This window comes from Thalassophryne amazonica, chromosome 6 (assembly GCF_902500255.1).
Source record: "Thalassophryne amazonica chromosome 6, fThaAma1.1, whole genome shotgun sequence".
NCBI classification, from domain to species: domain Eukaryota; kingdom Metazoa; phylum Chordata; class Actinopteri; order Batrachoidiformes; family Batrachoididae; genus Thalassophryne; species Thalassophryne amazonica.
The window spans coordinates 30,064,811-30,083,108 of NC_047108.1; the positions used below are offsets into that span (position 1 = coordinate 30,064,811).

General features: G+C 40.5%; 1 protein-coding gene across 1 annotated transcript in view; it reads right to left on the reverse strand.

Moving 5' to 3' along the window:
* Positions 1 to 18,298, reverse strand: part of nphp4 (nephronophthisis 4) — an 804,312-nt gene that overhangs the window by 108,665 nt on the left and 677,349 nt on the right. The gene's annotated exons all lie outside the window — the stretch shown is intronic.

Genomic DNA, 18,298 nt, shown 5'->3' on the forward strand with positions numbered 1-18,298 from the left:
TTCCGTTTGAGCACAGATTGAACTGTTTTGAGGTGAAAGTTTGGGTTTGCAAGAAGAGTCTGGGGTTTTATGAATGTAGCTTGAAAATTGGGGTTTGTGTTGACAGTTTAGAGAAAAGGAGAGCAGCTTTAGAGAAATGTGTCTTAGCAACTGAGAAAATTGTAAATATTTACAACCCCTATTCCAATGAAGTTGGGACGTTGTGTGAAATGTAAATTAAAAACAGAATACAATAATTTCCAAATCCTATTCAACCTATATTCAATTGAATACACCACAAAGACAAGATATTTATTGTTCAAACTGATAAACTTTATTGTTTTTGTGCAAATATTTGCTAATTTTGAAATGGATAACTGCAACATGTTTCAAAAAAACTGGGACAGTGGTATGTTTACCACTGTGTTACATCACCTTTCCTTCTAACAACACTCAATAAGCGTTTTGGAACTGAGGACACTAATTGTAAGTGTCATGACTGGGTATAAAAGGAGCAATCCCAAAAGTCTCAAAGATAGGGTGAGGATCATTACTTTGTGAACAACTGCATGAAAAAAATAGTCCAACAGTTTAAGAACAATGTTTCTCAACGTTCAATTGCAAGGAATTTAGGGATTCCATCATCTACAGTCCATAATATAATCAGAAGATTCAAAGAATCTGGAGAACTTTCTACACGTAAGCGGCAAGGCCGAAAACCAACACTGAATGCCCGTGACCTTCAATCCCTCAGACGGCACTGCATTAAAAACCAACATCATTGTGTAAAGGATCTTACTGCGTGGGCTCAGGAACACTTCAGAAAACCATTGTCAGTTAACACAGTTTGTTGCTACATCTACAAGTGCAAGTTAAAACTCTACCATGCAAAGCGAAAGCCACATATCAACAACATCCAGAAATGCCGCTGCCTTCTCTGGGCCCAAGCTCATTTGAAATGGACGCCAAGTGGAAAAGTGTGCTGTGCTCTGATGAGTCCACATTTCAAATTGTTTTTAGAAATCGTGGACGTCATGTCCTCTGGACAAAAGAGGAAAAAGACCACCCAGATTGTTACCAGAGCAAAGTTCAAAAGCCAGTATCTGTGATGGTATGGGGGTGTGTTAGTGCCCATGGCATGGGTAACTTACACATCTGTGATGGCGCCATCAATGCTGAATGGTACATCCAGGTTTTGGAGCAATACATGCTGCCATCCAAGCAACATCTTTTTCAGGGATGTCCCTGCTTATTTCAGCAAGACAATGCCAAGCCACATTCTGCACGTGTTACAACAGCTTGGCTTCGTAGTAAAAGAATGCAAGTACTAGACTGGCCTGCCTGCAGTCCAGACCTGTCGCCCTTTGAAAATGTGTGGCGCATTATGAAGCGCAAAATATGACAACAGAGACCCCAGACTGTTGAACAACTGAAGTCGTACATCAAGCAAGAATGGAAAAGAATTCCACCTACAAAGCTTCAACAATAAGTGTCCCCAGTTCCCAAACGCTTATTGAGTGTTGTTAGAAGGAAAGGTGATGTAACACAGTGGTAAACATACCACTGTCCCAGCTTTTTTGAAATGTTTTGCAGGCATCCATTTAAAAATGAGCAAATATTTGTACAAAAACAATAAAATTTATCAGTTTGAACATTAAATATCTTGTCTTTGTGATGTATTCAATTGAATATAGGTTGAAGCGGATTTGCAAATCATTGTATTCTGTTCTTATTTACATTTTACACAACGTCCCAACTTCACTGGAATTGGGGTTGTACATCTAATCTTTTTATTTCGTCTTTTCCAAAATCTTCAAGAATATAATCTCTTTTGAGTGAGTTAGTGAGACAATTACTAAGTATTCTGCTTCTTATAAATTTGTTGTTACATTTGTAATGACAGAAATCAACACCATTATTGTAAAGTTGTGTTATGGCAGTGGTGACTTTCCCATATATCTGCTCAAAGTGATCATTTTGAGCAGATGGAATCAGTTAATCAGTGAAATCACCTGAAATGGGTGGTTGCAAAGAAAACCTACACCCACTCGGCACTTTTTGGAATCAGTTTGAGACCTCTGCCTTAGACAAATCAACCTGAACTAAATAACAGTACATTCAGCACTAAGACCAAATATAATTACTGGACACAAGCCAGAGAAGAAGGAGGGCCTTTACTGGACATACAATAAAATTTATCCTCTGCATTTAAACCATCTGAATTACAGTCAGACACAATCCAGCCACTAAGAGCAGTGAGCAGCCACAGTCAATTGGACTTGGTCACAGTCCAGTGCACAGGGACCAATTCCACATGTAGAGACACTGCCTTAGTCAGAGACAGAGAAAGCTGCAGACACTAAATAGGCATGTTTTTGATTGTGGGAGGAAACTGGAGTGCCCGGTGAAAACCCACATAGACATGAGGAGAACTCTGCACAGAAAGGGCAGGAAGTGATCCCACAATCTTCTTGCTGTGTGGCATCAGGGCTAACCACTAAGCTGCCGTGCCGCCTGCAATGCATGACAAACCGTGTTGTGAAATAATATCAGGAGCAGTTGTGTTGTCAAGGACACATAATAGTTTAACACTGACTTTAACACTTTAGCATCTGGCACCAGGGCTCTTACAGCTGAATCTCCAGTCAATTGTGAACCATCAAATCTTGGTGAGATTGCAAAGGCCGTGTAACACTTTGGGGTGGTGAAAGCTCCAGGGATCTGTGGCACTAATATCTTCCTCACGGGTGGAAATGGTGTTCTCCTGGCATTGCAAACAATTTTTGTTTCATTCTGGGAGACAGGTATCATTGCTACACATTGGAAAAAAGGACTTGTTAAAAAGGGTGATCATATAGATTGTAAAAACTATAGTGGTATTACATTGCTCTGTGCCGTGGAAAGTGCTCTAAAGGATTATTCTTAATACAATTCCAGCTATGTGCTGCTCAGCAACATGAACAGTCTAGCTTCACATCTACGAAGCCAACCATCAAATTCATTTTGACCCCTGTACAAAATGAAATTGACCTTTGTCACCAATCTTGCTGTTTATACCCCATAACTCCATAACATTCAGTAATTCATAGTCCAAACTATACCTTTTCGGAATATTTATGATCAGACTAATAATGTGGTAAAGTTTGCAATATGACTGGAGGAGCTTTTAATTTTGACCCCTGTGTAATTATTCAATTGACCCCTACCTGGCTGACTATTGAAAATCCAACTGGCCAATCTTTTTGGTTTTTTTTCCAAAAGAGTAAAAAGCCCGGGTCCCACCAAATAATGAATGGTGAATAATGAAATAATGGATGAATAATGAGCCATTCAGCATGTTTTTTTGATACGAGAGGAGGTATTCAACTATCGTGGAAGAATAGTGGCTCTGAGGCTCTTAGAGGCAGAATATTCAGTTAACGAGACTCATCTCGCTAATTTCAAGATCATCAAAATTTAGCAACAACAGCGTGGGGCAGTTTGTGTGGGAGTTACTACGAGGAGAAACGAGGATTATAAAGGCATGTGTGTGGTGAGGACAAGGCTGTAAAAGCCCATTATCCAAGCATCTGGCAGCTACGAGGACCGTTTTGGAGAGGCTCAGCCCTCTTGCTCACAATTCCACCTGCTTTGTGCGCCAGACACCGTATATAAAATCATTATTTTGTAGCAGATTAATCATTTTCTGTCAGAGCTTGGATGTTGAAAACACCTCTAATTGCTTCTGGAATCACAGAGGACTGTTTCATCTGGACTTTTTTCCTCCTTCTCCTGCTCCATGAGGAACATATTTTGGAACAGCTTAAAGGTAACTATTTGTAATGTTTTTATAGCTTGGTAAAACAGTTGCATGTTCATTCCTAGCTGTAAAAGTATGCTTATGATAGATTTAACATCTTGTTAATGGATCAGATGAGGCACGCTGACTTGGGTGTGCGTTGACTGGCACCCAAGATGAGAATTTATGCAAAAACGTGAGCTCACAAGAGTGATTTTGCAGTCAATAACGGACAAACAAAAAGTTAAAAGTTGGATCACAATGTCAAAGTGGCTGTGTGTTTAAAGCCGCGCAAGAAATAAAGCCAGTGAAGCTGCAGATGGAAAGGAAGCCAGCAGAAGGAGCGTAGAGCTGTTCAGGAACGCAGAACAAGAGCGCGCAAAAAAGCGATTTTGCAGACATAACACAAAGTTAAAAGTTGGATCACGGTGACTGTAAGCCGTGGAAGAAATAAAGAATTTTTTTTTTTTTGGAAGCGATCCACACAGTTGTGGCAGTGGGTGTATATAATTAAAGTGGCCAACTCATTGTGGTGTCTTTTTGTTTGTTTGTTTTGTTTTTTTGTGGTCACAGAGAGCTGGGTGAACGCACAGAACTGCTGCATTTGACTCTGGAAAACAGGTGAACAGCAGCCTGATGCACACCGGACAGTAGCTATCCCCGTCAGAATTTGTATCCCCTGGCGCGGGAGCGTGCACTCACTCAGTACAGCGTCTTTTTTTTTTGGACTGCGTTTAAAAAATGTGACATCTTGAATGGATGCTGTGAACTGCAAACCCACACTTTAAAGGGACCAAGTATGGGAGGGCTGGAGGTTTGGATCAAACTCATGCCTAAACATGCACCAACATCGCGTTAACATGGCGCTACATGGATCATATGTGGCTTGAGGTGGAACATATGCGGTGACATGAGCCACTTGAGGTTGGACGGGGCTCAAATGACATGTTGGTCATGGCTCACTAGAGACTGATACCTGGCACATGTCAGGTACAGAGAGGCACACAGAGGAGCCATAGTAGTGGATATGTGACAGCTTAAAACGTGGATCTTCTTCAAATAATCTCTGACACACCCATGCATGGCTCATTATTGATGGCTTATTATTCGGTGGGATGAGGCTTAATGTCTAAGGACTATGTGTTCCAGTTTTGCTGCTTATTTCCAGAAATTAATGACTGATACAGTCATCTGCTCCACTATAGCTTCTACACTGGTCAGGGTGCTGGGTCAGGTTGTGGAAACCAGTGACTTGAGTGCTTTTGCTGGGAAGAAAAGGTATGCTTACCTTGACTTCGTGCACGATGCTGTAATCTTTGCGGAATCAGTAATAGTCTGATTTCAGCACTTGAGAAGCTGAATGAGGAATTGGAGTCTATGGGCTTGAGATTGTCCTGGATTCAGTGGTGGGCACAGCTAACCAAAAAGTTAGCCTCAATAACCATTAATCCGATAACTGAACTCTTTTATGATGCTAAACCAATAAACTGCTAAAAAAATGATCTCTATTACAGGTAACCAATAACGTTTAGTATTGATTCGGACACAGCCACATCAGATTACACTGTCGGCTTCTAATAAACCAGTTTCACTTTAAGCAGTGCAGGGGCTGCTGGGTAAATTCAAGGATCAAAAACACAAAAAGAACACACGAAAAATGAATGAGTAAAAAAATAAAACCCCAAACACTGTCATCATCTCTCAAAAGCAGTAAAACACAGTATTAGAAGTCACAGTTTATTTCTGTATTATATACACATCATTTACGAACTAAAAGCTGCTGCTTTTTTCACACGCTTTGAACCCTGTGGCTTAAACAACCAAAATACGTCCATTAATACATTGATTGGCGGAGTAAAAGACACGTAGTAAATATAAATTCTTACCTGTTAGTTTCAGTGGGGTTCATTAAATTCTGAAGAAATAATCCACATAAAGCATCCTGATTATCCAAAACGGTGTCTAAGAAAAGTTCCTCTGTAATACAGCTGCACAGTGAGATCTCCTCTCTCCCACCAAGTCTTGGCGATTAAATTATGCCGTCAGCCACAAAGAAATAAAATAAAATAATGTTAAAATTAGTCCATTTTGAGCGGACGGTAACAATCACTGTAACGTCCAAAGTGAACCTGGACTACACTACACACAATGCTCCCTGTGTTGACCGGCCAATCACGCTTTGCGCTTAATGATGACATCATCGGCAAGCGACAACCACAAACACACAACAGACGAAAATGCTTGATTTTAGAGTTTACAAACATTTTTGACTGTTAAACTTTGCTCATTTTACCAACAAAAAAAAGTTAGCGGACTGAAAATTCTCAGAACTAAATTTATCGTAAGATAATTGGTCCGCTGATGGTTTTAGAAGTTATATGAAAAGCTAATCCGCTAGCAAAAACATTAGCTTTGAAAATTATCGGTTACCGGATTAGCTGAACTGTGCCCACCACTGCCTGGATTAGAACTAAGATTCAATGACTTCCTGGACTCAGCTATCAGAAGTGTATCTGTATGTGGTGAAAGTTTTGAACTTGTAGAGACACTGACTTTCCTTGGCAGTGACAGTCATGTCTCTGGGTCCTCAGCCTTTGAGGTCGACAGATGCCCGGAAGACCTTATGGAGTCATGAAGTCACTGGACAGAGGTGTTTGGCAATGCAGATAACTTTGCAGGCAAACAATGGTCCAAGTCTTTAGGGTCCTAGTGCTACCTGTCATGCTGTATGGTTGTGAGACTTGGACACTAACCAGTGATCTAAGGTGACATAGGGATAAGACTGTCAGTGAGTTAGGAGAGTCACCAACAGTAAATGGACTGCATTTATATTGCGCTTTACCATCTGCATCAGATGCTCAAAGCGCTTTACAATTATCAAATCAAATCAAACTTTATTTGTATAGCCCTTTACAACAGTGACTACTGAACCAAAGTCCTTCACATCAATGCATAAAATCAACAACAAATGAACAACCACAATAAAACTATGTACTAAAAGCATTAATGTGAGGCATAATTAGGCAGGGATTTGAACTCATGATCTTCTGGACTCAAGCCCAACACCTTAACCACTAGACCATCACCTCCCCTTCCAACAGTGTCTGTTGGAACCTCCTCAAGAGTATGGAAACAAACTTTATGGGAAAAAAAAAGTTCCGGCCACATATATGACTGTTTTGCCAATTGAACTGATGCACATATATGCACAATGGCAACAAATTGGTGTAACAGCTGTGTATGTGGCACAAATGTATAACTGTCATCCTTTTTGCCTTCAGTTCCGTGGGAGCTGTTTGCGGTGCTGAACCATGGTGCTTTTTCTCAAAGACGAAGGAGGACATGTCTGCCACAAAATGTGTGTGATTTAGCTGTGCATATGCGAGGACATGCTATGCAACACAACCAGACACACACTCAGACACACATGATGCAGTTTTTTCCATGATGCACCCCATAATATTTGCATCATAGTCTGGACCACGCTGAGCATGTTACACCTGCATTGTATGGTTTGACTGGGGATGGAGCTGAGCTGCTGGCGCACATCTGGTCTGACTTGCAGAGATGTTCTCAGCTGGGCTGCACCGCAGACCAAAAAGAGAAATGAAAGACAAGTCCAGCTTCCTGAATGCTCATTTGCTACTGATTAAAAGGATGTTTTATACTAAGCTTCCTAACTGACAGATACAGACACACAGACGTGCACATGAAGTCTGGGCACAAACAACACAATACCACTGAGCAAATGTCACTGACAGGACTGTTTAATTTAATAATATAATTACTAATCGGATAATACAGTCTTCATTTCATTCAGCAACATTTGGGTTAGAAACAGGTCTGGTTTCTCACCTTACTGATGTCATAGTCACCAGCACACCAAAGCCCCAAAATATTTCCTCTTCTCATGCATGCAGTATGATTGTTTGTTAAATCCCTTAATGCAAAAATTATTAGGGTGACATATGCTTCATATGGGAGGAGGGTTGAAGTAATCACCAGATATTCTCATTATTTTGGCACTTTGGAATGTGCCATATACTGAATGTGCACATCTACAGTGCATCCGGAAAGGATTCACAGCACTTCACTTTTTCCACATTTTGTTATGTTACAGCCTTATTCCAAAATGGATGAAATTAATTTCTTTCCTCAAAATTCTACACACAATACCCCATAATGACAATGCGAAAAAAACATTTTTTGAGATTTTTCTAAATTTTTAAAAATACACGAACACAAAAAAAACCCCCAAAGTAATCAGATGCATATAAGTATTCACAGTCTTTGCAATGAAGCTCAAAATTGAGCTCAGGTGCAACCTGTTTCCACTGATCATCCTTACCTGTGGTAAATTCAGTGGATTGGACATGATTTGGAAAGTCACACACCTGTCTGCATATAAGGTCCCACAGTTGACAGTGCATGTCAGAGCACAGACAAGTAGGAAGTCAAAGGAATTGTCTGTAGAGCTCTGAGACAGGATTTCAAAGCACAAATCTGAGGAAGGGTACAGAAAGATTTCTGCTGCTTTGAAGGTCCCAATGAGCACAGTGGCCTCCATCACCCGTAAATGGAAGAAGTTCAGACCCACCGGGACTCTTCACAGAGTTGGCCACCTGACAATGACAATAAAGACTACGAGTATATTATTATTATTATTATTATTATTATTATTACTAATGTTTGTTGTTAGCACTGTTGCCTCACAGCAAGAAGGTCATAGGATCATTTCCCACCTCGTCCTTTCTGTGTGGAGTTTGCATGTTCTCCTCATGTTTGTGTGGGTTCCCTTTGGTGTTGCTTCCTCCCACGTCGACAGAAATGCAAGTTAGGTGAACTGGAAATTGCAAAATTGACCATAGCCGTGTTTGTGTGTCAATGTGTTTGGTTGTCTGTATGTGGTGTCCTGTCCAAGTCGTACCACGCCTCACACCCTATGACTTCTGGAATAGGCTCCAGCCCCGCTGTGACCCTTGAATGGTGTAAGCAGGAATTGTAGTCTCAAAGAAGACAGTCATTAAAGTCCTGGACAGGAAAGAAAGAAAGAAAGAAAGAAAGAAAGAAAGAAAGAAAGAAAGAAAGAAAGAAAGAAAGAAAGAAAGAAAGAAAGAAAGAAGAAAGAAAGAAAGAAAGAAAGAAAGAAAAACTCCACTACTGCAGAAGAGACAACCTTCAAGCCAGACTGAAGTATACCAAGGACAACCTGGAGAAAGATTATGCATACTGCAAGCATGTCCTTTGGTCAGACGAGACAAAACTAGAGCTCTTTGGCCATAGAGACGTTGCTTATGTTTGGAGAAAAAGGGAGAGTTGTAGAACCAAAAGAACACCGTCCCCACAGTGATACAGTCAGAGTACTATGCTGTGGTGATGCTTCAGTGCATCGGGACCTGAGAATCAACTCAAGATGGAAGGAATCTTGAAGAAATAAGGATGTGTGAACAGTTTGAAAGAAACTTCAAGCAGTCAGCAGCAAAACTATGTCTGGGTTGTTGCTTTGTCTTTCAACACAACAGCCTAAAATGCATGTTGGTCGTGGTGAAGAACTACCTCCAAAAGGCCAACGTGAATGTTACTGACTGGTCTGTACAAAACTCTGACTTGAATCCCACTGACAATCTGTGGAGTGAACTGAAGACCAAAGTCTGTGCCAAAAGATCATCAAATCTGGAGGAGCTTCAGAGATTCACAAAAAAAAAACAACAAAATAAAATAATAAAAAATAGGGCTGGGATTCCCTGGGAGGCTTGTTGAAAATTACAACAAATGACTGCAGACTGTTTTCGAGCAGAAAAGTACACACTGACTGTTACCATCAGGGGGGTAATAATTCTGACCCTAGCAGTTTTTGGATTTTGTGAAATCCTTTTGTTTCTATGTGCAAAATAAAATAATGTAAGCATCCGAAATAAAATGAGGATGTTTAGAAATGCTGTGTTGAAAATTTCTTGCTCTGTTAAAAATGCATTTGGGCACATTTTGAAGAAAATGTTAAATTCCATAGGTGGCCTAATAATTTTGTCCTCATCTATATTTTCACCCAGAGACTGGGCTGTTCCTTATCCCCGGATACCGTACCATACAGGGATTAAAGTCTAGGACTTCCCCTGGACAGGTTATACCCCCAGCCTATACTGGTATCCATTTACAACTGGGTGGACTGGGACAATGCAAATTAAATTTCTTGTCCAAAGACACAGACACGTGGCATGTAGGACACACAGCTTCAATCGAATACCAGTCTATATACTGGTAGATCAACTCCAATCTGACAGAGACACCTGCTCTCTAGCAACAGCTGTATTAAAAATTGAGGGCAGCTCAGTTTTGAAGACGTAAAGCTGGAGGCCGTGTGTCACAGCACTAATATGCTCAGTAACACTATGTGAAAAGAGATTTGATATGCAAAGTGACTGGTGTGCATCACATTCTTTTTGATGATCTTTGAATAAATCAGAATGATCAATCAATTGATGACAGCTGTCATGGCTGTCACTGCCATCACACTGTACCTCGCAGCCTTTTTTTTGGTCATACTGACAGTCACACTGTAACATTTTTGTCTTCATGTGTCGAGTCTGCTAGTAAGAAATACGGTTGCTACAATGTAAGCCTTTGATGAAGATGATGTCATCATCAGGCTGTTTCAGTTTATTTCTAAATGTATGCATTTGTCACGTTACTAGTAGAGTCCCCCAGGTCTTAGGTTCAACATCAAAAACAAGTTGAAATGATTTGTTGGCCCTCACATCTGTAGATGGATATAAATAATTGTTAGCAATTTTGTGACAGTCTGCCATGTTAATCACCAATCATCAATCAATCTTTTGTGTAAGTGTATTGGCATTTTATAACCTTTTATTAGGTCCGCCAAGAACGTAATAAAATCAAGATATAAAATAAAATAAATAGAATAAAAGCAGGAGTCTGTCAAAATTATTGCACGGATTTTGATGACATTTTCACCACAGATAGGTATTAGGACACGGAAGACTCCATTAAATATTGGAGGTGATACAGATCTGGATTCTGGATCAAAATTTTACTTTGTATGCTACACTTTGTTGGATTTTGAGGATTACGTCAAAACTACTTAACAGATTTTCACCAAATGTTCACCACACACTGGTGTTAAGTCTTGGAAGACTCCATTAGATTTTGGAGGTGATCTGGATCTGGATCCAGATTCTGGATCAGGATTTCACTTTGTAGACTGTTAAAGATTATGTCAAATATTTGGGGGTCAGTTGCTGGAGCCTGTCCCAGCAGTTATAGGGCGTGAGGCGGGGTACACCCTGGACAGGGCGGCAGTCTGTTGCAGGGCCTCATAGCGACAAACTCATTCTCACACACCTCCACCCAATTTAAAGTTTCCGATCCATCTAACCTGCACGTCTTTGGATGTGGGAGGAAGCCAGAGAACCTGGAGGGAAGTGACATGAACATGAGAAGAACATGCAAACTCCACACCGAAAGGACGACGTGGGAAGCAATCCCACGATCTTCTTGTTGTAATTGTGAACCACTAATCTACAGTGACACCAAAAACAAATTATTTTAAGCCTCAATATTAGCTGTCAAATGTGATATCTTACATTTCATCATGTAGAAACCAGTGGTCTCAAACCTGGGTGACAAGAAGGTGCAGGTTTTTCTTCCATTTTATTATATGGTATGGGATTTTGCCAACTTCTGATTGGCCTATTCGCCACTTTCTGAGCTGTATCACATGCCAAGTTGACCGCTGGTGGAGCTGAGTAGACCGCACGTGCGAAACGAGTACACCTCGCCTGCAGTGTACCACTAGCTAATCGAGAAACGCCTTCTATCGATAACGGCCAATCAGATAACGCGATACAATGCCTACTTTGGCTGTCAGTTTGTTGACAAGATGGCAGAAGACAGGTTTACGTCTGTTAGCGACACTGACTTAAAACAAATTTTACACGAAAAAGATGCAAAGAACACCCGCAGAAATACACAGTCAGCAGCCAACCTGTTTCGCAAGTACGTCACTGAATTGGGACATGCGCCCAACTTTGAAACTTATGACAGACGGATGCTTGACGGAGTACTTCGTCACGGATTTAACAGGCATCTCCAGTCGATTGATGGGATGTCAGTTGGTGCAGTATGACAGTAATAATAAAGAGCTGAAACTTGAGATTGATTTTTCAGTTTTAGTATGTTTGACAAACTCCCAATTTTCTTGTTTACCATATAAAAAAGAAGTTATAGACTTTTGATTTCGGTGTACCTGTGATTATGCGGACCTGGTCAGGTCCGCATAATCACAGGTACACCGAAATCAAAAGTCTATAATTGTATAATATCATCAGCAGATATTTTACTAATGAACTTTTCGACTCAATTTAAAGTTGTGTTAGTCAGTGAGATCTGCTGGTGGCATCTGTGGATATAATGAAAACCTGAACACTCTGGCCAATTATAGAACCGGGTTGTGGAAACAGCCCTGCATGACACACACGCACACACACACACACACACACACACACACACACACACACACACACACACACACACACACACACACACACACACACACACACACACACACACACACACACACACACAGAGTTTTGTTCCACAGCAAATGTATTGCTGTTACTGAAAACACCACCAGAGTTATGCCTGCATGATATTGTGTGGCTCGATGACATGATTTATTTATTTACTGATTTATTTATTTGTCCATTTCCGTACACTCCATCATACACTGTTATCATGTTAAGTATTAAGTATACAGACTATAACAAGCAGCAAAACTGAGCTGCAGAGAAATAAGGCCTGGAGTTACTTTCGAGTTCAAACTGCAGAAGCTGACACTGGTTCAGTGTAAAGATAAACTCATGACGACCGAAAGAAAGAGGCAAAGAATGTTGATGTAAACAAAACAAGACGTCAGACGGCTGATGCAAACTCTACACAACACAATGTAAATGTATAAGTCAATAAACACATCTGTAATGGTGTTTTCAGCTATGTATAGCTTCATCATATGACTTCTGTGTGACTTCGTTATGAAGTCATTCATATCTACCAATCACAGTGGTTAGAAATGTTGCCTCATAGAGAAAAGGTCCCGGGTTCACTTCCCAGCTGGCCCTTTCCGTGTGTGCGTTTGTATGTTCTCCCTGTGTTTGTGTGGGTTCACTCTGGGTGCTGCTGTATCCTCCCACTTCAAAAGACATGGTGTGTGTAGACATGCATCCTGTCCAGGGTAAAGCCCCAGCTCCCGCCCTCTGACCAGTGGGATAAGCTCCTCAGTGACCCTTAATTGTAAGATGGGGGTACAGAAAATAAATGAAAGAATATTTGCTTTAGATCATCTATTTAAATGTGTGTGATCATCTAAAAGAAATGTAATTTTTAAGACCAGGTTTTCCCTCACCTTTAACCAAACTGATCCAAAATCTAATCACTTCTGGATAACTATTCAAGGAACCTTCCCATTCATTTTGACGGAAATCAAGCCAGCTATTTTTGATTTATCTTGTCCACAGAGACACACACACCCCAGTGAAAAGAATACCACTTTATCCCTGCTTCACCAACACACAAGGTAATGACAGATGACTGGAGATTAAACTAGAGACAAAAGAGTGCATGAACCTCTGGAGTGGACAAATGCAGGTACATTCCTCACTGAGAAGAAACTGAAGAAGTAAATCCTGTAGAGGCCCAGAGATTCAGCCGCTTATTCTTCGATTCCATAGTGTGAGCACAAGTCTATGACCTAACCCAAAATGGGACATCACTCCATCACAGGTTACACCCCCAGGCTGTCTACAGGCAGTCCATTTACACTGAGACAATACAGATGAAGCATCTTGTCCACAGCCACACAGGTAACATGACCAGGAATTGAACGAAGGTCAACATATTGGTCCCCAACTCCTGATCTCACTGAGCGACCTGCTCTGCACTGAGACCTGGAAAGGATAAAATATGTTCACCCCTGCATATAACAAATGTCCCTGCACCAAAACGGTGGCAAAAACATTATGTTTTTGGTGTATCACTGGTATAAATGTTCTGCAAGAAGGCTGTGATAATGTCACAATATGTTCCTGAGCACAGAATGCCAAATGGTATTAGATGATCTTTCCTAAACATTGGGGACAATTACATTTTTCAGAAAAAACCTTAAAGAATAGCCATGGATCCAGGTTTTCAATCAATCTGGAACACAGACCAGACATTTCAAAACTAATCAATATGACCTGAAGTGTTTTCTCAGCCTCTGGTTTGATTAGCTTTGTGCATGCTCATTCCAACGCAGAGCGCAACACAGACAAGCTGTGCTTTTGTCTCACAGTCTGTGACAAAAACAGTTTATTTCATATCTTGTGAAAGCTGCATTTAAAAATATATATATTTCTCAACTCATGTATTCAGTAGTTCTATTTACTGGACTCTTAGCCAACAAAGAAAGTGCCATTTTTCTCACGCTTATATCATTCCAGCGTACGAAGACTTGCTATCAACAGCAGCCACATTCTGAAGTGTTTGAGTAGCATTTATCACGGTTGGAGTTGTACAACCCGGAACACCTGGATATATTACATGCCAGCAGTGTCACCATGAGCCAAAAGGACAAAGGTCAGGTTTGTTAATAGGGATGTTTGTCATGATATATACGTATGCAAACATTTATGCACAGTGACGGGCAGTGAAAGATTTGTGGGAATCTGAACGGAACAAAAATCATGACAAACAAGAACAATCAGAGATTTCTGATGTCCGCCAATCCGGATCCGGATCACCTCCAAAATTCAGTGAAGTCTTCCATGGCCTAATATCGATCTGTGGTGCAAATTTGGTGAGAATCTGTGAAGTAGTTTTGATGCAATCCTTCAAAGCGTATATAAAGTGAAATCTGGATCCAGATCACTTCCAACATTTAGTGGAGTATTCCATGGCTTAATATCTTTCCGTGGTGAAAATTTCATCAAAATCCATGCAGTAGTTTTGACATAATCCTGCTAACAGACGATAAATAAATAAATAAATAAATAAACACAGATGATGTCATTATATCCTTGGCAGATGTAATAACTACAGAAAGCTTGGCACGCCGCCACAGGAAGCTGATGAGGATGTTGACAAATCCCTGAAATATCATCCAGATTGCACCTGTGGTGTGAGATATTGAAAAATACTCTAAGGATCTTTAATGGTATAAATGCTTGGAAAGGCTCTGTTCTTTTGGTAACCCTAACTACTGTACATGCAATCAGTTATATGCTCTATTGTTACCACCACATCAAAACTAGGAGGAACACAGTTCAAAAAGGTCAAACTAAAGTATTTTATTTTAAAACAAAACACAGAGTTGACTGGCAGGAACAGAATGTGAGATAATGAGTACTGTCTACCACATGTAAAGCAGCACAGCACACAACACAAGTGTCATTGCTAGTTTCCACCCAATACAGTTTCAGCAGCAGTGGTGGCCAAGTGGTTAATGCGCTTGGTTTCAGTTCAGAAGGTTCCGGGTTCAAATCCCACCCCTGCCACATTTCTCCATGTAATGTGGAGCTGCGTCAGGAAGGGCATCTGGCGTAAAACCTGTGCCAATTCAACATGCAGATCCACCTTGGATTTGCTGTGGCGACCCCGAGTGCAAACAAGGGCAGTTACTTAGGGTAGTTACTTACAGTTGTCATTTTCATGCCCATTGTCCATCTTCCCTCTGGCTCGTTGATACAGCTCATTTGGACAGCTCATTGTCCCCCGTGCGCGCGCACACACGCAACCAGGTTGGTGCTTGAGTGTGCGTGTACTACCAGAAAAAGGTTGTGTACATCCTCAGAGCAGCAAAAAAAAAAAAAAAAAAAATCATGTCAGAAATTAGTCCAGCTTTTCATTCTTTCTTCCTGCCAACAGCCTCCAGACAGTAAAATTAGTTATTGGTTAATTGGGCAGCACGTTGGTTTACTGGTTAGCACTGTTGCATCACAGCAAGACAGTCATGGGATCAATTCCCACCTGTGGACTTTCTGTGTAGAGTTTACATGTTCTCCCCATGTTTGCTTGGGTTCCCTGTGGCTGCTCTGGCTTCCTCACACATCCAAAGACATACAGGTTAGGTGGATTGGAAACTTAATAATTGTCCAGGTCTCCCTTGCAAAAGAGATCTCAATCTCAATGGAAATAACCTGGTTAAATAAAGGTTCAATAAAAATGGAAGAATTTATGGATCAGTTCCCACTTGTGTATCCAAATTCCTTGAGCATGGGAAGCGAGGACGATAAAACAATAAGGGATGCTCCCAGATTTGGACTGATATAAATTAACTCAGCTGTGGAGGGGAGCAGAGATCGATCACTAATGATTAAATGCAGAGTGGTGCATACAGAGCAAAAAGAGAAAGAAACAGTGCATCATGGGAACCCCCCAGCAGTCTACGTCTATAGCAGCATAACTAAGGGATGGTTCAGGGTCACCTGATCCAGCCCTAACTATAAGCTTTAGCAAAAAGGAAAGTTTTAAGCCTAATCTTAAAAGTAGAGAGGGTGTCTGTCTCCCTGATCTGAATTGGGAGCTGGTTCCACAGGAGAGGAGCCTGAAAGCTGAAGGCTCTGCCTCCCATTCTACTCTTACAAACCCTAGGAACTACAAGTAAGCCTGCAGTCTGAGAGCGAAGCGCTCTATTGGGGTGATATGGTACTACGAGGTCCCTAAGATAAGATGGGACCTGATTATTCAAAACCTTATAAGTAAGACGAAGAATTTTAAATTCTATTCTAGAATTAACAGGAAGCCAATGAAGAGAGGCCAATATGGGTGAGATATGCTCTCTCCTTCTAGTCCCCGTTAGTACTCTAGCTGCAGCATTTTGAATTAACTGAAGGCTTTTTAGGGAACTTTTAGGACAACCTGATAATAATGAATTACAATAGTCCAGCCTAGAGGAAACAAATGCATGAATTAGTTTTTCAGCATCACTCTGAGACAAGACCTTTCTGATTTTAGAGATATTGCGTAAATGCAAAAAGGCAGTCCTACATATTTGTTTAATATGCGCTTTGAATGACATATCCTGATCAAAATAACTCCAAGATTTCTCACAGTATTACTAGAGATCAGGGAAATGCCATCCAGAGTAACGATCTGGTTAGACACCATGCTTCTAAGATTTGTGGGGCCAAGTACAATAACTTCAGTTTTATCTGAGTTTAAAAGCAGGAAATTAGAGGTCATCCATGTCTTTATGTCTGTAAGACAATCCTGCAGTTTAGCTAATTGGTGTGTGTCCTCTGGCTTCATGGATAGATAAAGCTGGGTATCATCTGCATAACAATGAAAATTTAAGCAATACCGTCTAATAATACTGCCTAAGGGAAGCATGTATAAAGTGAATAAAATTGGTCCTAGCACAGAACCTTGTGGAACTCCATAATTAACTTTAGTCTGTGAAGAAGATTCCCCATTTACATGAACAAATTGTAATCTATTAGATAAATATGATTCAAACCACTGCAGCACAGTGCCTTTAATACCTATGGCATGCTGTAATCTCTGTAATAAAATTTTATGGTCAACAGTATCAAAAGCAGCACTGAGGTCTAACAGAACAAGCACAGAGATGAGTCCACTATCTGAGGCCATAAGAAGATCATTTGTAACCTTCACTAATGCTGTTTCTGTACTATGATGAATTCTAAAACCTGACTGAAACTCTTCAAAAAGACCATTCCTCTGCAGATGATCAGTTAGCTGTTTTACAACTACACTTTCAAGAATTTTTGAGAGAAAAGGAAGGTTGGAGATTGGCCTATAATTAGCTAAGATAGCTGGGCCAAGTGATGGCTTTTTAAGTAATGGTTTAATTACTGCCACCTTAAAAGCCTGTGGTACATAGCCAACTAACAAAGATAGATTGATCATATTTAAGATCGAAGCATTAAATAATGGTAGGGCTTCCTTGAGCAGCCTGGTAGGAATGGGGTCTAATAAACATGTTGATGGTTTGGATGAAGTAACTAAAGAAAATAACTCAGACAGAACAATCGGAGAGAAAGAGTCTAACCAAATACCAGCATCACTGAAAGCAGCCAAAGATAACGATACGTCTTTGGGATGGTTATGAGTAATTTTTTTCTCTAATAGTTAAAATTTTGTTAGCAAAGAAAGTCATGAAGTCATTACTAGTTAAGGTTAATGGAATACTCAGCTCAATAGAGCTCTGACTCTTTGTCAGCCTGGCTACAGTGCTGAAAAGAAACCTGGGGTTGTTCTTATTTTCTTCAATTAGTAATGAGTAGAAAGATGTCCTAGCTTTACGGAGGGCTTTTTTATAGAGCAACAGACTCTTTTTCCAGGCTAAGTGAAGATCTTCTAAATTAGTGAGACGCCATTTCCTCTCCAACTTATGGGTTGTCTGCTTTAAGCTACGAGTTTGTGAGTTATACCACGGAGTCAGGCACTTCTGATTTAAAGCTCTCTTTTTCAGAGGAGCTACAGCATCCAAAGTTGTCTTCAATGAGGATGTAAAACTATTGATGAGAT